Raw genomic sequence first — 20,292 nt, forward strand, 5'->3', positions numbered from 1 at the left:
GACAGAGGAAAGATCAAGCATTTACACGTATAAAACCAGAACAAGTTTTGTTCCGTGGTGAAAATACAGTCTGTGAAATTCCTTGGGATGATGGTTCCGAGGAGAAAGGTAAAGGCCTAGAATTCAGACTACCACTAGAAATGCCAGCCCCATGAGGGGAAATGAAAAGTGATCTCTTCTATGTGACCCTGACCAGAGATCCCTTCAACCAAGTACTGCTGTCAGCACTGATAAAGTGGAGTGCTAGAGAGAGAGAATTGTGCAGCTGGTATCTGAATTGCTGCCCTGTCCTTTTCATTGCCCCACTGCATGTCTGTGAGCTTTGGGGCAATTAAAGCGGAGAAGACATTGGCAGGACCTGTGTGGGGAGAGGAAATAGCAGGGCTATGTTTTGTGGTAGTATATTTCAAAATGTAAAGAGGCTACATACGTCAAGTGATTTAGGAGAAAAATGTCAATGTTGTTAAAAATACAGAACATGTGGGCAGATGTATTTCTAACCCTGTTATGCTGAAATGAATCAAGATTTTAAAAATATTGAAATTAAAACCATTTACCTTTAAACATTCCCCCTGCTCTTTAGACTGTAAGTTTTTGGGGCAGAACTAGATTCTGCTCTCAACTAATCCCTTGCTGAGGAGTGATTCTGGATCTACACTGGTGGAACTCAGCTCAGAAACTAGTCCCTGTCTTTATACATGCCTAACACATCTCTTGGTGCTATACAAATAATTAATAATGTTAGAAACCTAAACAAGCTAGCACTGGGCTAGCGCATGAGAACCTGGGAGAGAAACTGGCTAAAGATGAAGTGAAACTGACCCATCTGAGCCAAGCTGAATGAAATGCAAAAAACAAACAGAACATAAAAGGCAAATTAGATGTTCTGTTGCATTTCTTTTGTTTTTAAACATTGCAGGTGGGCTAAGCAGCTTTTCAAACTTGTATAACTGCAAGGAAGTACCCCATAATAGTACCCCAAAATGAGACCTGCTCTAAGGGGCTGCAACTCAAACCAACGTGAATACAGTCATGTCCCTTTACACCAGTGCTGTATTTAGATCCAGGTGTATGGCAGTCAAAAAAAGGGAAGCATGAGGGGAAAGCAGCATGGATCTTATGAACGGAGGTAAGAAAGGGGCAATGACATATAGCCAGAAAATCATTTGCTTTACACTGCATTTCTCTTCCACTCGGTCCCCATGGTCTCTGGCATCAAGGGCTGGATCCTGCTAGGTACCTAATACTATGGCCCTGATCTAGCAAAGTACTGGAGCACATGCTGAATGGGCCCCCTCACATGCTTAGAGGTAAGCATGTGCTTCAGTTGATGGAAGACCAAGTACTCTGCAGCTTTCAGGATCAGGCCCTAAAGGGCCCACAGTCCAGCCCACCAGGCTGCTGCTTGATTTCTGGGTGAGGGAAGGCCCCCCCACCCCCGAAATGCAGAGGTATTTCACGAGGAAGGCTCCCCATAGCATCCATGGAGGTTTTGCCACTCAGGATAGGATGAGAGGAATCAATGGGATGAGAAGGTCAGATGCTGCTACATCCCCAGGGATCAGTAAAGCCCCATTTGCCTCCTCTGGCTGGCATCTGCCTGCATCTCTGCAGCGCACATGTGAGGACTGGCCTCCAGATGCAAAATTTCAGATAGAAGCTAATGCCTGGCTTGCTGAGTGACTGCTGGGGGGTGTCTGTGCTGCACTGCTTGTGGGAGGGGTGGGCATGGCAGGGCTGTGCTGGGGGGTACAGCAGAGCTGTGCTGGGGCAGGGCAGGGCTGTGCTCGGAAAGTCACTGCAGGGCTGTGCTGGCTGGGGGTATGGCAGGGCAGGGCTGTGCTGGGGCAGGGGAGGGCTGTGCTGGGGGGTACAGCAGAGCTGTGCTGGGGCAGGGCAGGGCAGGGCTGTGCTCAGAAAGTCACTGCAGGGCTGTGCTGGCTGGGGGTATGGCAGGGCAGGGCTGTGCTGGGGCAGGGGAGGGCTGTGCTGGGGCAGGGCAGGGCTGTGCTGGGGGGTACAGCAGAGCTGTGCTGGGGCAGGGCAGGGCTGTGCTCGGAAAGTCACTGCAGGGCTGTGCTGGCTGGGGGTATGGCAGGGCACAGTTTGGGGTGGCGGAAGCTGGCATGGCTCTGCTGTAGTGCCATGGAGATTGGCCCACGCTGCTCCTAATGGCAGGCCCCTGCCATAGATGAAGACCCCACTCCCAGCATGCTGGCCAGGGACCAGCCTCAGCTCTGTGCTCACAGTGTTTGGCCCAGCACCACGGAGTGTCCATCCTGTGTGAAAGGGCCTGGAATCACCCCATGCACAACCATCATCCCCTCACACCCACCCACAGTTACCACCACCCAGCCACACACAATCACCACCACCCACTCACATCCACAGTCACCACTACCACTCACACCCACCCACAGTCACCACCACCCCTCACAGCCACACTCATCCACCCACAATCACCACCACCCCTCACACAGACTCGTACGCAACTGACCTCACCTCCCCCCGCTCCTATCTCACTCCTCCCCGGCCGGAGGAGCAGCCGGAGGGGCTGGCGGTGCGCATGCGCGCTGGGCTGCCCGCTTGGAGCTGTCCGTTCAGCACCACGCGGAGCTGGGACCCCCCACCAGACCGGGGCGGCGCTGCCGGGTAAGTGTATGTGTGGGGAGGAGGGGAGAATACCGCGCCCTGCCCCCACCTAGATCCCGCCCTCCCCCATCCCCATGCACACCCCGATCCTGCCCCCGAAACACCCTGCCCCACTGCCCAGCCCCGTCCCACCCTCACCCAGACCCTCTGCTCTTCACCCAGCCTCTCTGCCCTCCACTGTTGCCCCTCATCCTCTAACCCAGCCTCTGTCCCACACTCAGTTCCCTCACCCACACACCATCCAGCCCTCTGCCTCCACCCACATCTCCTCCTCCCAGCCCTCCAGCCATGCATCTCCCACCCTCTGTTCCCCACTCTGCCCCCAGCCTCACAGATGTCCTCCCCTATCCCTCTCCAGCCCCACACGTCCCCCACCCAGACACCCCCGCCTGCCAGAGCACCACACAGCCCCTTCCCCCCACCCACCGCTCTTCAGCATCCTCACACTGCCCCACCTCTCCAGCCCCCAGCCCTCCCTCTCTTCAGCTTCCCCACACTGGCCTGGCTCTCCCTCGGTGGCCTCAGCCTGACCCCACCATCCCTGCCCCTTCCCCCTCCACAGTGACCCCTTCCCCCACTCTCTCCCTCCACCCCTTCTGTCTGTCCCTTGCCCCCACCTGGCCCCCACATACTACCCTGCCCCCCATCTCCCCCACTGCCCCTGTCCTCTCTCACCGAGCAGTTATCGGATTGAAGGGGGCGGGGAGCCCCAGGTTCTGGTGTGCTGGCAGGTGCATGTCCACACAGAGGTAGTTGCCCATCAGGTGCATCCCCTTATGTATGGGGCTGTGGTTGGGTGGAGAAGAGGGAATAGGGCATGAATGTATCAGAAAGGAGATGCCAAGCCAGCCACACATGGTGCACCCAGTGTGGGGCTTCTGCTTTCAACCTTCTGCCCCCACCCACACACACCCCGAGAGTGCCAGGGGGCAGCCAGGCCATTCTGACTAGGGGAGGAGCTGGGACAGGCTGGAGGTGAGAGAGAGCTGGAGGCAGCAGGATCTGCTCCTTTTCCTTTCTGCCACCTCCAGTGCAGCATGGCTCCAGATCTTCCTGGGGCAGAAAGGAGGCAGCCGGGGGGCTCCCAGCTCAGACAGTCCCTCTCCCATCAGGCGCACCATAAACTCCAGTGCCTCCTGCTGTTCCCACTTCAGATTGCCTCACCTGCCCCTGGTGAGATAGGAGGGAAGCTACGGGGTGAGGGAGGAGGAGAGGAGTGGGGAAGGTTTGAGTGATCACACCCATTGCCAAGGTCCAAGCCCTTCCCAGGGAAATTCAGGCTGCAGGGTGTCTAGTTCCCTAATGCACTTCCTGGGTCCCTGCCCCTCTCCCTACGCTGCTGGAGGCGGGTCTGCAGGGTTATGCTTTTTCCTTTCCATGGTGCCTCTCTTCCCTCCCCCCATGGGTGGTGTCCCCCAGGGAGGTTCCCCCAGAGAAGCAGCCCATGCAGCTCCCCTGAAAGTGCTGGGACTCTCAGTTCACCCAACTCCTTTGGATCCCCCAAGCTGCAAATCCTTTGTCTCCGGCTCTCACACTCATCACACACCCCCTTTGTTCCTCAAGCTGCTCCCCATCTCCCCCACTGTCCCCCTCCCTCCTGCCAATCCTGTTCACAGTCTGCCCCTGCCCCATATTGCCTCTGCCCACTTGACCCCCATCTTCCCTCTAGCCCTCTCTATGCCCTTGACTTCCATCTTCCCCCTACTGCTCATCTCCCCCTGCTACCAACCCCCATCTTCCCATCCAGCCCCCTCAGCTCCTTACCCTTCTCCACTCTCACCCCCGCCCACCCTTTTACCATCCCCCACCTTTCCTCTGCCCATCACCCTCCCTAGGCTCCTTCTGTCTGCCCTCTTCCTCACCCACTCCCCTCACATGGATGGTCCCCCTCCTGTTGGCACTCGGAAGGGGTGTGGGAGGATGTTTCCCCCATTGCTGTGTCGTTGAGTCGGGGAGAGACGAGGGGATGTGTTCTCTTATTAGTGCAGTTACCATAACAACTCTGTGCAGGGCTTCTTTAAAAATAGAAGTGATTGTTTCTCCTTGCTTTCCCCCTGCTTTTCAGGGCTGCCGTGCTGGGTGGGTCTGGCTGCCTCTGATGAATTTCATACAGTGTCAGTAACAATTAAGAGAGGCTGGTAAGGCAAAGCAGCCCCTACCCCAGCATCTCCAAAGGCTGTGTCTGGAGCCCTGCAACAGGCTGATGGGGAGACAGCCAAGGGTTAAGTGGCTGGGCCGTTCTGGGGTGTGGCAAAGGAACATTAACAGGGCCATGGGAAATGAGTTTGGTAGGTCTCAATGGACAGAAATGATGGAACTAATTGTCTCTCTGTGTAGGGGGTCTAGGCAGAGAGACCAAGGAATTAGTAGGGCATATTTTGTGCCCGTGCTATGGATAAACATAGGGCATGCCCATGCTGTAGCAAAGGAGAGCATTTCCATCTCTAGGGCTGCCAGTCCAGTGCTAAATTTGCTCCTGAAGGCTGGCTCTTGGATCAGCCAGAAGGTGCCTGACCTTTCCTCGCGCGTACCACCTCTGTCCAAGCACCAGCCCCGTGTAATCTGTGTTACTATGTATGGTGTCATTTCCATCCAGAAACAGAGTGCTGACCCCTGACTGCATTTCAGTCGATTTCTCCAATCCTGGCTTGAGTCAGATCTCTTTGAACTCCATGCCACTCTCTACAAATAATGCAATGCTGATAACTGCTATTAGCAGTGGCAGCTGTACAAAGTGTCCTCTGACAAAAGAACCACTCCTCAGGTGCTTTCCACACGCCAGAACCTGGGCCCAAAGTACCACTCCTCAGCTGCTTTCCTGAGGGTGGAGCCCAGCTACTACTTCTGAGAGTCCTTCCTGCTCTTAATAATATGCTATTTGCGTCATAATTTTTTAGAGCTGGTTTGACAGACCTGGGAACTGAATGCCCCTCATTACTCACAGCCTGGACAGTGGTGCAAGCTTCCCTTCCAAAGGGGAGTGGGCAGTTTGATTGGCATGGTTGGCTGGTTGCATGCCAACATGGGGGGCAATTTTAGGGATATGTCACAGGGTGACTGGCCATTGAAGAAGTAAGATCCATCTATGCTTCGTTCGGCTCTCCTCCCAAGGTAGGGAAGCCACCTGACAGATCAGTCATGTCAAAATCAGGTCAGGCCTGGAGATGCAGGAGAAGCCAAACAGAAAGGGGGCAGAGAGCTTGGAAGAAGTTTGTCTGCTGACCCAGATCTGGACGGGGTCAGCTTGGAGAAGCTGACAGGTCTGCAGCCAAACAGAGATATCTGTGCTGCCCCCAAGGAGGAAGGCTGTGGGAACCCTGAATCAAGGAGGTCCATGGATGCACTGGAGCGCTAAGGACTAATGGGATGTACCATAAGAGATGTAATAAACGAGACCCCTTGCAGAGGAAATCTCAGTTCACAGTACTCTGGCTTGGGAGTGGCATTGTACAAGAGCCAGGCGGGGGAGTAGAGGTCAGTGCACCTGCAGGGTGATGCTGCGCCACAAGGGGGCATCCTGTGTGGCAGTTGCCTTGTCTGGCCCCCATCACCAGAGTACCCAATCGTCATTGTCACAACACCCCGGGAGGTGGGGAAGTGCTCTCATCCCATTGTGAAGACTGGGAATCAAGGTGCAGAAGTCCAGCAAGTCAAAGGTATTTAGGCTCCTAGATTTTTGAAAGTTCAAACCTACTTAGGGGCTTTTGAAAATCCCACAAGGCACCTGTGAAATTCTGGCCTAGATTCAACAATTACTGGGAGTCAGGCCCCTAAACACCTTGAGGAGCTGGATCGGAGTGGTTTGAACTAAGAGACACTAGGCAGGTGGGGTGAGCTCTTTTACTGGCCCAACTTCTGTTGGGGAGAGAGATGCACTTTGTCTAAGGTCAGAGAGGATGCATATGACAGAGGTGGTCCTCCAGTGACATCAGGGCTGCCCTTATGCCGTGCAAGGTTGATCAGGCCTAAATCAAGGAACTGCAACCAGCTCCCTGCATTGCTTGTGCCTCCTCCCTCTCCATCGACACCATACTCAGCCACTGAGAGATCCAAGGCCTCAGCAGCTCGGTGCCTCAGTTTCCCCATGGGTGTAATAACCCTTCTCTGTTTTACAAAGGTAGGTATGTTATGAGGCCGGATGTATTGTTTGTAAAATGCTTCGAGATCCTTGCAGGCAGAGTGCCTGGCAAAGAGTGGTTTGCTCCTTTAAATGAAGCAAGTCCAGTGACCCCGATGACTTGTCTGGTGCTTCCATTCTGGGCTAATGAGGGTGCAACAGCTGCTTTAGAAGCTAACTAGGCAGCTGCAAAAGGGAAAATGGAGGAAGTGTGAGAAGAATAGCCCAGGGAGGGGCTGAGGGGAAATCTCTGTGGAAAGCTGAGTCCTGAGCGGAGGTCAGAAAGAGGACAGTGGAAAGAAGATAGGCCCAGGGAGGACAGAGATTCAAATAGCAAACAGACTCTGTCACGAGATGGGAGGATATTCGTGTTGGCTGACTGTTGGGGCTGGGGAATGGAGCAGTGTACCATGAAAAGGCTCTGGGAGAACCTGGTGTTGAGGAGAAGGGGTTGACAAAGCTCTGCTTTTAAGACTATGGGTGAAATGATCAATAATAAACCAGCAATGGGGTTGCTTAATGCCAGAAAGGGTCCGTGCGGCAATTCACAAGAGGCCAAGGTCATGACTGGGTCTGTAGGTCCATGTTCAGCTAACTGGGGGGCATGTGTGGACAGCTCCCAGTGATAGCAAAAATCAGCCCATCCCCCAGGGGCAGAGCCTACAGCCAGTCTCCTGTGTAAGACATGTGTGTATATGTGGGCTGAGAGGGTTCATTTCAGTGCCATTGGTTTGCTTGATGTCTCTACTCACTAACCAGAGGTGATCCTGCTTTGTGCTGTTAAATGTGAGAGTGGTGGCTAAGAGCTACCAGCCTTCATGATTTTGCACCTATAACCAAGTCCTGTCTGGAGCACGCTGCAGGGTTGCTGTTGACACAGTTGTCTCTGTCTGGGCATGAGGGTCAGGCGGAGGTGAGGAAAGACTGGGGAGGTGGGCGGGCTGTGTTGTTTGCATCTGGCCTTAACTGCAGGTCTCCCACCGCAAAAACTACATCTGACAGAGTGTCTTCACTTTGTCTAAGAGTCCCACAGACAAAGGTCTGACTGGTTTGAGTGTTTAGGTTGCCCTGCCATGCTGCCCAGCCCCTTTGTGAACTGACTGAATTCCTCGCTCCAGTGGCTTCCGAGTCACCAAGGCTGATTGCTCTGCGTGAGTTTGGTGGCTGGGCAGATGACAGTCCATCTGCGTTAGCCCAAGATCTTCAGGTGGGTGACACCCATATGTGAGAGCCGGTGGGTTTCTAGCACAACTCACATAGCTGGTCGCTCTCTGGACATGGCTCTGAGGTTCAGAGACTGCATGGAGGGACCCACTATTCCCCCTCAGGCACAGCCCTCCTGCCAGGGTGAGGGGACTATTTTGATGTTCTGCCCTTTGCTGTTTATGGAACTGGTGCATCTCTAGGTAGCTCACCAGACTGCCCACTCTGCTGGTGGTCTGGTTGGACTTAAGTCCTCAAGTATCGATACCCTGGATCCTGAACACCTTCTGCTGGCTTCATGGCTCACATATGGCATACAGCAGATAAAGTGGGAGGAGAGGTCCATGAGAGTTCGCCTCATATGGACAACTGAAATACAGACTGTTGTGATCTTCTGCTCTGTCTCTGGGGGGCAAAGAAGGTATTTCTTCCCCTTTACCGTACTGCCTGCCAAGCCCTGAGCAGGAGGACTGGCCAGCTAGCAAGTCGTGGCTGGCTGTGTTTTGCTCCCCTGGCCATGAGAAATCGTTGTTTATTCTGAAGATAGAGTTACCCCAGCCCAAGCTCTTTGCCTCTGTGCTAACAGATCAGGGTTCTGTGGCTTCCATGTGGGCTTAGGCCACGTCCTCCCTGGATGGCGGGGGCTGGGGCTGGGACAGGCATTGGGCCCATTGTTCATGGAGACTGTCAGTGTTTCCCTGCAGGAGGGCACAGTGCCTGTCAGTCTAAGGCAGCACTTGTTTGCCCTTAGTGTAAGAAACAACCTCTTGATGCTAAGTTCTTGCCAGCCAGTGGCCTGTCTCCATCTCCCTTTCTTGGGGGATTATTCCAGGTGAGGTCACGGCCAGGCAGTTTTGGCAGCACCTGGAGTCCTTGGATTTCCATGACCCCAACCAGTCAGGCTTGACGCCTGTTTATGGCAAACTGCACCGGTTGTGTTGACTTTGTTGCAATGGATGAAGCTCGAACGCCCATACTGATTTTCCTACAGGTGCCAGCCGCCGTTAGTCCCCCAACCATGAAGCTTTGCTGCCACAGCTGTTCCTAAGGGGCTGATGGGAGGGTCCAAAGCAACTGTCCCTGTCTGAAAGTAGCCTTGGGAGGTTACTGTCACCCCATTTATGCTCCATATGCTTCAGTATCCTGACAACCACCTTCACGCCTCTGTCTGGGTGACTGAGTCAGCTCCTCAGCGTCTGGCTGAGATCAGGGCTTGGAGAAGGACTAGCTGCCTGCCAGAGGCTCAGTCTAGACTCACTTCCAGTGGCAGTGGTAAATTGTGGGGGAGCATCCAGAATAGAGGATGAAGATGAGATTAACTCCCTTGATGGAGGGAATGCGCCTAGTGTAGATTTGGGGTTCATGGTAGATCCCAGCTTTTCCTGGATGCACAGGTAGCAGCAGTGGTTAGGAGCAAATTTCCCATCCGTGTCCCATGAGAAGGATGTAACCTTTGCTTCTGGATTCAGGGCCTTTGTTACATCTACCCACCTGGAGAGCAGACTCACCAAAGCACTCTCCATCCGGCTACCCTGTGGGACCTGCAGAACTAAAGTCACTCCAATATACACCTGCCCAGGTATGAAGGGGTGCTGCGTGCACATCACATCACACTGGGGCTCCTTAGTCTGGACTGCCTGTTCGTTTCCAGATGCAGCTTCCAGGGTTGGTGTTGACTTGTAAAGCCCTGAGTAGCGTTTGAACTTGACTGTCTCAATGACCAGCTGTTTGCCAAGGTGATACCACTGCAGTTGCAGTGGAGCAGCTTTGGGATAATCATCCCTGGTTTAATAAAGCGGAAGCTGCTGGCAGGGGTCCTCCATGGGGGTTCCTTGACTCTAGAACTTCAGTCCAACTCAGCCTGAGTTTGTTGCCTTTCCCAGCACACTGCAAATCTGCTCTAGGTGGGAGAGCCTGGGGGGCAGGGCCGAGGGAGTCAATGGCTGCATTGGGGTGAGTTATTAGGAGGAGGTACTGAACTGGAGCAGGTCTCTGTCCTGGGGCATTTTCCTCCTTTGGTGGTGTATATTGTAAATGTTTGTCCAAAGTGCCCAGAGTTAGGGACAGACTCCTTGCAATTATAAATATGAAGGAATTGCCCTCAGCCCAGGGCTGGAGGAAGCATGCTCCACCAGTCTGTGGGGATAGTGCACACACAGTCTGGTCAGCGCTGGGAAAGGCTCAAGCATGCTTGGTGTGCACAGAAGCTGCTAAAAGCAAAGTCTCTACTGGGCACGTGCAATGTGAGATTTTTTCAGGGTCTCGGAACTCTGCCAAAGTTGGGACGATTTTTCACAGGAACAGCAAAAGGCACATCCCTGACAAACGCCCCCCCATCCCCTGCCAAGTTTCAGCAGAAGTACAGGAGCAATAGAGGCAGTCAAAGAACAGGTCACCAGAATCTTTTGAACAGTGCAGAACAATGTATTTTACCCCTAGCTTCATTCTTTGAAGCAGTTGAACAATTTTGGCTGAAACTTCGCAAGACAATTCAGCCTGCATGGAAAATTTGAGCCCACAAGGTTAAAATTTGGCAGCATTATAAGCAACTGAAAACAAGGTCTTATATGTGTCAGAAAACCTAACTAGGCAGCGCTACCAGGGCCAATTATAAAGGGTTGCCCAGTTGAGCCAGAAACCTCTCCTTAACTCCATCCTAGTTCTTAGAGTCCCTTATCTCTTCTGTATAGGTCTGCTCCACACCTATGTGGCTCAGTGGGGCCTGGTGCTCTGCTATACATGAATGTGTTGAGAGGGGTTTGACACCTGCAGGATGTCTGAGAGGGCCAGCGATCCAGTGCGGCAATGGTACGGATTCTGAACTATCCGTTCACTGGCAGGTCTCCTGGTGGCATGGCTGCTGTGGATTAGCTTTAAAGCACTCTGGGGCATAGTTTGCATTTAATCCACCTTGGACAGTTCACCCCCTGTGCAAGTTGGTGACTAGAAAACTAGAAAGGATAAGAGCATGCGGGCCCTGATCCAGAACATGAAGAGCACCTTCAGTTTCCAGGGAATCTCTTTCCTGTTGTGTTGCCATGGTGGGGAGCCAGAAGTTCTCCCCTAAGGGAAGAGATCTCCGCTGTGCTGAAAGCTGCCCCCACCATTGCTCTATGGAGCAAAATTTCCCTTTGTGCAAGGAGGTGGTCATAAGAACAGCTTTACTGGATCAGACCAAAGGTCCATCTAGCCTAGTAGCCTGTCTTCCGACAGTGCCCAATGCCAGGTGCCCCAGAGGGAATGAACAGAAGAGGTAATCATCACATGACCCACCCGCTGTTGGTCACCCTTTCTGGGACGAGAATTGTAACTGACTTGTGAATTTTACAGGCAGGCAAATTTCCATGTAGGCCCCAATACTTCAAGCTGGTCTGCAAAGACCCCTGCGTCTTTGCAGATACTTAGCAGCAGCCCTGCTAAGAGAACACAGCTCTGCATGCGATGAGGGATGCAGGTCCCACTCTGTGCCAATCCACAGGCTAGGTGTTGCTATAGCCACCACCCATAGAGGCTTGGCTCTTTCACTCAAACTGTAGCGATTCATGCAGCTCTGGAGGTCCCTGGTTGAAACTACCAAGAGAGGGGTTGACATATAAGCACGGAATAACTCACTTAAAATGATAAGACCTATCGTTTGGCATTTCCCTGATGTTCAAAGGTGTATATTTTAGGGTCCCTTCAGACTGTTGCATAATGGTTAGAGCAGGTGACCTGACATCAGGACTCCCGGCTTGTGTTCCCAATTGTGCTCCTATTTGACCTTGGTGATTCATTTAACCCTGCTGTGCTTCAGTTTCCCCATCTGTGCTGGGAGTAGCATTTTCCATTTCAGGGGTGTGTTGTGAGGCTGAATTCTGTTCAGGAGGCACTTTGGGGACTCTTAAAGGATGGGTGCTCTGGAAGCACCAGTATTAATGTATTACTAGGAGGTCAGTGCACCACAAAAACAAGCCCCCTTCTTCCCTGAGAGAGAGAGTTCAACAGCTGCCACTGGCTGATGGAATGAGCTGTTGCCAAACTGGCCAAATACATTTTTGCCTGGCAGTGAAGGTGGTGGTGGTCCCTGGAGGCTTATCAATGCAAACGCTTAGTTTACAGAAAGCTGGGGTGTGAAACTACCCTGCATCAGCTGGCCACGCACTACCAGTATACCTGGACCCTGCTGCCCCAGGCTAACCATTCCTTAGTGCACTTTGACCTAGTCGCATTTCAAAGCAGCATAGATCCAAGTTAGTGTGGGGCTACAGGGTCCATGCAGCCAGTTAGCACACAGCAGACTAGTGCACCCTTGATTAGTCACAAACGGTGTTGGTCTAGCCAAGCCCTGGGTAACTTCCCCCCAAAAACCCTCTCAAGGAGCAGGGGGCAGGATCTCTTCCTCCAGCTGCAGCTTTGCAATGCTCTTCCCCAGGGCCTGAGAGTTGGGGGTGCTCAGCAACCCCCAGATTGGACCTTTCCTGGGGATCCCTTGAGTGTCCTTCCCAATGATCAGATTATATCTAACCTCCTAGCAACAGGCTGACTTCACCACATGGCTCATGACAGTACGTATCAGCCCAGAGGACAGACTCTGTGTAAGAGGGGGGAAGAAGAGATTTATTTAATTCATGGGGCCAGCTCTGCCTACCGTGAGCCCTGTGCAACCCCACCCCATTGACCATTGTTCTTGGTCACGCATGGCAGGCAGGGGCCTCTCTCATGTCACAGGAATCTTTCATCCACCTCTCATCCTGCTCTGGCAGATGGTGTCCTGCACACAGACACCTGGATGAGAGGTGGATCCTGGTACCCAGCCAGAGTAAAACCCTTGTTTTAATTATGGAAGTAGATCACCCACATAGGAGCTGGACAGGACCTCTTGGCTCCTGCCTAGCAGCCAGGGCGGGATCACTCCTATAGCTTCTTCTCCAGGTCTCGCCATATTTTCAGTGCCCCCAAAGGATGTGGGTTCCATCACTTCCCTTGGGAGACGATTCTGTTGCCTAATACATCTCCATGTCAGGATGTTTCTTCCCTGATATTCAGCCTAGATTTGCTTGCACTCAGTTTCATCCCTTAATCATAATTACACCTCCCCAAACCATCCCGGGAACTCTTGGTGTTTCTACACCTATCACGTATCAGAGAGTTAGCCGTGTAACCTATCAGTTACTTCCATTCTATTATCCCGTCCTGCCAGGCTGCGGGGATCCATAGTGTTCTCACTGGTTTCCATAGACAGTCCTGCCTACCCTGCATTAACTGCTGCTGCTCTTCCCTGGACTTTCTCCTGGTAGATGATACCTTTCTGGTGTATCATTGACCCATATGCTCCACCTGCTTATTTCTTGCCTGCCTGCCTCCTGGGCTCTGTTTATTAACACGTGCTATATTATTATTTGCATTATAACAGCAAGTGAGACCAGGGCCCCTTGGTGTTAGGTGCAGCACAAACACACAATAGAGACAGTCTTTGCTCCAAAGAGCTTGCGGTCTAACTAGACAAGACCAACAAACAGTGGGAGGAGAAAATGAGCACCAGGGATCTGAAGTGGCCCAAGGTCACGCAGCAGCTCAGTGGCAGGCCTGGGACTAGCTCCCAGGTCTCCTGATTCCCATTTCAGTGTGCTACCCTTACACCATATTGCACTGGTCCGTGGGTGCAGAATAATTAGTAGCTGGGTACTGTTCTCTTCACGGCCAAGGGACGGAGATTGACCAGACCTCAGTGTAACCTGGGGGACTCTGAAGTGAAAGGTCAATTGTGAATCCAGTCAGCATATCAACATCTGAAAATGACACACTGGCCTTGTGCAAAGCCAAGTGTAATGAAACCAGCTGAAGATTCCCCAGAGCCAGTAGGAGGAAATGGTGGATTCAAATGGAGAAGGGATGGCCCTGGATTAGCCAACTCAGCATGTCTTTCCACACACCCCCTTTCCTCCTCCCTGCTCGTTCTCAGCAGAAATTTGTACAGGTTGTTGGAGGCAAACAGGACCTTCCAAAATGTACACTACACGAGCTAGTCCCAGAATACTATTTTCCCTTTGCAAATTTGTGGAGGCAGTGATGGCAAGTTGTTCCAGCAGGGGTCAGGGGGTCAAGACTCCTGGGTTCTATCCAGGACTCTGCCCCGACCTGCTGTGTGACTTTGGGTGAGTCAGTTACCCACCCCTCAGCTTCTTTATGCATCAGAAAAACAGAGGTAACAATGCTTACCTCGCAGGGGGCCTAATTAAGCCTGGATGCTGCTCCCAGTGATGCCTGCTGCAAATGTCAACAGGAGCAGACACAGCCCTTAATGTTCACAGTTGATTTTGTGCAGCCAACATAAGTTGCCGTGTGAGAGCCAAGCCCCAGCCTGGTTATTCTGCCAGAGACACTTCCCCAGCAGTGTGCTGCCCAGGCAGCAGGGGGCAGTTTCCGATGCCCATTTTCACCCCAGCAAGCAGGTTTGCACCTGCTTTCAGAAGAGGAGGTTGCTCCCTGTGCTCAGGCAGCAGCAGCTTTCCCTGGGAAGGAAAAGGACGCATAGCTGAGTGGGAGGAAGTGCTGAATTCAGGAGAGATGAAGACAGTAAAAGTGCCCAGTGTGGATAAGGTGGTCTGGGACAGCAATACATTTTAGCCTCTACTGCTCCCCGGAGCCTGATCCTGCCAGCAGAGTTAGTTTAAGGCCCAGCTCCTCAAGGTATTTAAGAACCTAACTCCCCTTGAAATCAGTAGGTGCTAGGCACCTAAATACCTTTGATGATCGGCACTGTAGTGCCTCGTTCCTGGGCCTGGCATATGGCCACGCTCCTACCGTTTGAGCTGTCCAGCTGTCCACTCCTGCTGCCCAGCCCTCAGGATGTAGCCATTGGCCTGGAAGCTTAGGGGCATTAACAACCATCTGTGCTGAACTCCAAACACTGAGCCACTCTGCGGGACCCACCCAGCATTCTCCCTGCTCCCATCACAGCCCTTCTGGGGCTCCATTACAGAGCAGGCTGGGACCTCCTGAAGAGAAGGCAGCAGCTGGAAACTTCTCCCCTAATCCCATTGCTCTTGTTACTGTGCTGGTGAGAGGGGGCAGGTGGCAGCCCTGCAGACTGAAGACTTCTCTGTTTAGATGTACCAGATACAGGCTGGGCAGTGGCAGGGAAGTTCCTCACATCAGCCTCCCTTGGACTCAGCCGGCAGGGACTGGCTCTGGGTGTGAGCATTTGGTAGTCCCAGGGCGCGGTTGGGTTGGATTTGAGTTTTGGTCTCCAGTCCACCAGGAGCTGGACCGATGCTTCTCAGTGCACTTCCCAAAGAACAGCTTTTATGTGCTAGGAACCTTTCATGGCTCCTCTCCTGTGCGGGAGCTAGTGACCATTGTCCCCTGAGCCATCCAGCCCTCTCCCTAGTATTGCTAGTTTTGATCATAGATATTGGGAGGTTGCTGTGGCTCTGGGTTTGTTTTCTATTGTTTCCCCAGTCTCACCCCTGTCTTCTGACTTCTCTCACATGACTCCTCATCCTCTCAAACCTCCCTTCCACAAACGCCAGCAACACCTGAAGCTTTTCTCTCCTGGAGATGAGTCTTTCCAGTCAGTCTTTGGGGGACGAATCTTTTGTCAGCACAGACTGCTGGGGGACCTGGCGCTACTGGAGTGGCATCAGCAGACAGCCTGGCACCAGAGATTCAGGCTGTGTCTACACTACAGATGTTGCATTGGTACAGCTACAGCGCTGCCGCTGTAGCACTATAATGGATATACCTGCTACACTGACAGCTTTTTCTGTTGCTGTAGTTAATCCACCCAAGAGCAGCGGTAGCTAGGTCAATTGAAGAATTCTTCCACTGAACAAGCAATGTCTATACCAGGGCCTAGGTTTGCTTAACTACATCTCTCAGGAGTGTGAATTTTTCACATCTCTGAGCAACATAAGTACGTCAACCTAAGGTTTAGGTGTAGACCAGGCCTCAGCCCACATTCTGGTAGGCCCCATCATAAAGAAATCACTGGTGTATCACTGAAGTCAACATCGTTAAGCAGGGATGGATTGAATGTTCTACCTTCACCCCACAAGGCCCCATTCTCAGCAGAGCACAATCAAACTAGCTAGAAAATGATTCTCAAGCCTATGCCTACAAGAACTGTGCTCATCAACCCTTTCCAGACAGGGCTGCCCCGGCATTGCTGTCCCACCAGCCACTGGGAAGAGAGATTTCTGTTGTTCAACAAATGTGCTACCACAAACAACCCTGAAGTCCTGTTCTACCCCCACTCCCTCCCCCCAGCAGGATTCTAACACGCGTGGGAAACTTAAGTGTGAGTGCAAACTGTGTGCTAATTCTGGGGGTGAACGGAGCCTCTGGCTGACAGCACATCACTGAGGCTGTTGAAGTGGTGCCAGGCTTCCTGTTATCATTATCAGGGATCTGTGTGCCTTTTTCTATTTGGTGCTTCCTTCCATCCCCCCTTTCCTCCCCTTCAGCACCTGCTTTTCAGGACATAAAACACTGAGGAGGGGCCGGAGCTTGTCCAGTGCCGAGAGCTGGGTAACTGGATGCCTTCTGGCTGTCTCAGAGGGAACCCTGCTAGCCCACTGCTGGGACCCAGCATAGAGATTACACCAAAGTGAGCTTTAGTTTCTCTAGTGGCAAGTTCTTTGCCCCAGTGCCAGGGATCATGTAAACACCTCATTACTCTGCCTCAGAGCTCCTGCTACACTGGTCTCCTGCTGTTAGCCACTTTCGCTAACTTCTCTCCGCTGTGATCGGAATGTTCCAGGCTGGGCTTAGAGCAACTTCCTGTGCTGAATTTCATTTAAAAAAAAATGAATTTAAACTGCTGTTTTTAACACCCTGCCATCATTTTGTGTCGCCTCTGAGGTAACACAGCACATGTGCCCTGTCCTTCTCCCTCTCAGCAGAACACCTCGGTGCACTGCGCACACACAGGTTCAATCCCTCTACCCCCGGGATGGTGGGTCAGTATTAGCATCCTATGGCAGATGCAGAAACTGAGTTACCGTGAGGTGAAGCCCTGTTTTTCAAAAGGGCTGAGCACCCACAGCACCCCTTTGAACTCCTCTCTGAAAATCCAGCCTTAAGTGACCAGCCAAGGTCATGCAGTGAGTCAGTGGCAGACCTGGGTCTGCTGACTCCCAGCTCAGTGCACCACCCATTAGAGCCTGGATATTATAGGTAGGAAACTGTGTTAATGCAGCATGAAGTTTTGAGATGTGAATGTTCTAAATCCTGAAACTCAGAGCCAGCAGGGTTCCCTGTCTATGAGGAGGATGGGTCTCCCCACCTGACTGACTCCTGGAGAGATGTCGAGTGGGCCCCATCCTTTCCCAGCATAGGAACTGGCCAGCATAAGGACCCATTAGCCTGGAGAGCTCCCTGCAACCAGGGGAAATTACAGGGGGGCATTTGTCATCCCCACATCCATAAGCATTGTGTTTGGGGGGACTTATCTTGAGTTCCCCCTCCATTGTTTAGCCCTTCTTTCTAGCCCATGCACCCCACTCAGCAAGTCCTCCAAGCCCTGTGTAGGGAAGGAGGATCCAGAGGGGGCTGGGAGCCGATTCACGTGTGCTCCCCTCCCCATCCTGAGCTGTTGTGAGTCCTGACCACAGAGCAGCTGAGGACCCGCTCCGTGCCCCTTCTGCACTGGCCTGGTTGTCCTCAAGAGGGAGCAGCCTGGTGCCAGGCTCCCCTGCAGGGGGAGAAGTGCCCCTTGTTATTAGCTTCCTCCCTTCTGCAGAACAGATGGAATACCTGTGAGGAGTGATAGCTGTGTCCTGAACAGCATACCACCGGAGTGAGGAGAGAAGAGTGCTGCTTTCACCCAGCAGGGACCCACATTCAGGCTTCTCCTGGGAGGGGCTAGTGTTAGGCTTAGCTTCCATTTCCATCACACCATTCACCCCAAGGTTCCCAGAGTGCTTCACTGCTGACCAAATCCCACTGGCTTGCACTGCACAGCTGTGGGCCAGAAACCCTGCAGGGAAGACTGGACTGGGAATCTCCTGCTATCCTGGATCCACTCCAGATCCTTGGAGGGTTTGCTCAGCAGTCTCTTGGCAACAAGAGCTGCAGATGGAGGTTCCAGAGCAGAGCCTGGGGGTGGCCCTCAGGTCCATGCAGGATTCTGCAATTACAACTGTGCAGGGTCATCCTGTGCAGATTATTCCTGCTGCTAACAACCAGCAGATTTTGAACTGAGATTAATATTGCCTCTGTGGCACGGACCTGTGCCAACTTTGGAGGGGAGGCTGTGCTTGGCCAAATACGAACAGAAATCACTTCTTACATGCACCCATTTCTGGGGTGGAGCATGGTGACTTTTTAACAGCACATAGCAACACTGAACAAGAGTCCAGGGCAAGAAGTGACGTGTGAAAATGACTAGGTTTGTTTGGGGACTTGGAGGAGGAAGGCTACCTGTCCGTTAATGTCTGTTTGCCTAGAGTGTAGAGTACAGCAGGATCTGTGGAAGAGTGCACGAAGAGAGTGTATCCCTAGTCACCAGGCTGGGGGAGGTAACAGATAAGTGCATCATCAGCCCATAAAATAATTAGTTTAAACAGCAGCAGCTTTTTAAATCTACAGCTCAGGTGTTTGGCGGGTTAGCATGGTCCTGAGAGCTGCAGGGGTTACTCAGAGGCTGTGTCCAAGCTGTGCAGTCAGCTCTCTGCATTATGGTAACCTTCAGCAGCCCACTCGGTGCCCTAGCTCTGGCAAGATGCTGGAGCTGCCAGGGTCTCTCAATTCCCATTGACTTCAGTAGGAACTGGGGGCACTCAGCTTATTGTGTGGTTCGGCCAGTGGCCTAAGCTAGACAGGCTACGAACTATCACTAACGTAGGGGCTGCCAATAGATACAGAGCTAAACTGTTCTCAGCTGTGGGAGCACAGCTCCAGATGACTTCAATAGGAGTCATGCAGGTGTACCAGAGGCAGAATCTGGGCCACAGGGCCCTCCCCATCCATTGACAGCCCCCTGCCCCCAGAAAGAATAGCCCCATTTGGACCCCATTACAAATCAATTACAAATGCTCCCCTAGGGCATGAATGGCAGCTGTGGTCTCCAGTCTTGGGCTGCATCCTGTCATGGATGTTTCATGACAAACCAGAGGGCAAAAACAGCCTGTCCGTGGGAGAAGGTGGCTGCACTGGCAGTTGGATTAGGCCTGTCCAAGTGGGTGGGGCGGGCAATTGTGTCCATGTTAGTGACAGGCTGTGCAAGGGGTGCGGGGTGGAGTGGGAAAAGTGGGAGCGGGGGTTCAGCCAAGGAGTGTGCTGCATTGGCAGAGCTATGTGGAGCCTGGGAAATGGAGCAGAAGGGTGGCCCTGAGCTGTCTGAGGAGCCCACACCTGGAACAGCAGAGAGTGCTACAGGTGAGCAGAACAGCCTGAGAAGCCTCACACCTTATGCATATGCATGAGGGTTTCAACCCTCCTTTCCTTATCAGAACTTCCACACCCCAGGAATGTTGGAGTGCCCTGTTTTTCATAGGTTGTTCTCTTAGTTCCCCTTAATCTCATTAGCATCTACACACAGCATGTACCCATGGTCAAAGCAGGACATCCCCTGAGGTTACAATCAGGTGTCTAGATGGTACCTTATAACATATTGCCAGAACATCACCTATTGGCACATTCTTTGCAGTAATCTTGTAACCTTACTGGCATCGGGTTATTCTTAGGTCACACACTCATGTTAAGCATCTGTAAGCCTGAGGCCTAGTGTGGCTAAGGTAAAATCTTACAGCCTCTGCCAGTAGGCCTTCCATTACAGCCATGTTTTACTTATATACCTAATACACATTCATCTCTCCTAAATACTTGTTAACCTTATACTTCTATAATCCTATTTTATTTCTACCTGTACCTACAACTTAAATCTATGTATCACACATTGATTATATATTAAATAACATTAACAGAGGCATAGCATGCAAGTCACAGGAGGTGATAGTACCACTCTACTTGGTGCTAGTTAGGCCTCGGCTGGAGTACTGTGTCCAGTTTTGGTCATCACCATATAGAAAGGATGTAGAGAAACTGAAAAGGATCCAGAGGGCAAGCAACAAGGATAATCAAAGAGATGGAGTGCAAGCCATGTGAGCAAAGGCTGTAGGAACTGGGTATGTTTAGTTTGAAAAAGAGGAGATTAAGGGGAAAATGATAGGGATCTTCAAATACTTTAAATACTGCCATAAAAAAGATGGAGAAAAGTTGTTCTCTCTTGCCACAGAGGGCAGGACAAAAGGCAATGGATTCAAACTACAGCATAGCTGATTTAGACTGAATCTCAGGAAAAACTTCCTGTTCTCCTAACCATAACAACAATAGGAGAG

At 52.2% G+C, this 20,292-nt stretch overlaps 1 protein-coding gene across 1 annotated transcript in view; it reads left to right on the forward strand.

Annotated features, from left to right (window-relative positions):
* The first annotated feature begins 2,560 nt into the window (after positions 1 to 2,560).
* PSD (pleckstrin and Sec7 domain containing) overlaps positions 2,561 to 20,292 on the forward strand; it is a 117,333-nt gene continuing 99,601 nt past the window's right edge. Inside the window, exon 1 of the mRNA XM_050960138.1 lies at positions 2,561 to 2,652. The gene's annotated coding sequence lies outside the window, so the exon portion shown is untranslated. The remainder of the gene's footprint in view (positions 2,653 to 20,292) is intronic.

The sequence above is a fragment of the Gopherus flavomarginatus genome, chromosome 6, assembly GCF_025201925.1.
Source record: "Gopherus flavomarginatus isolate rGopFla2 chromosome 6, rGopFla2.mat.asm, whole genome shotgun sequence".
Taxonomy (NCBI): domain Eukaryota; kingdom Metazoa; phylum Chordata; order Testudines; family Testudinidae; genus Gopherus; species Gopherus flavomarginatus.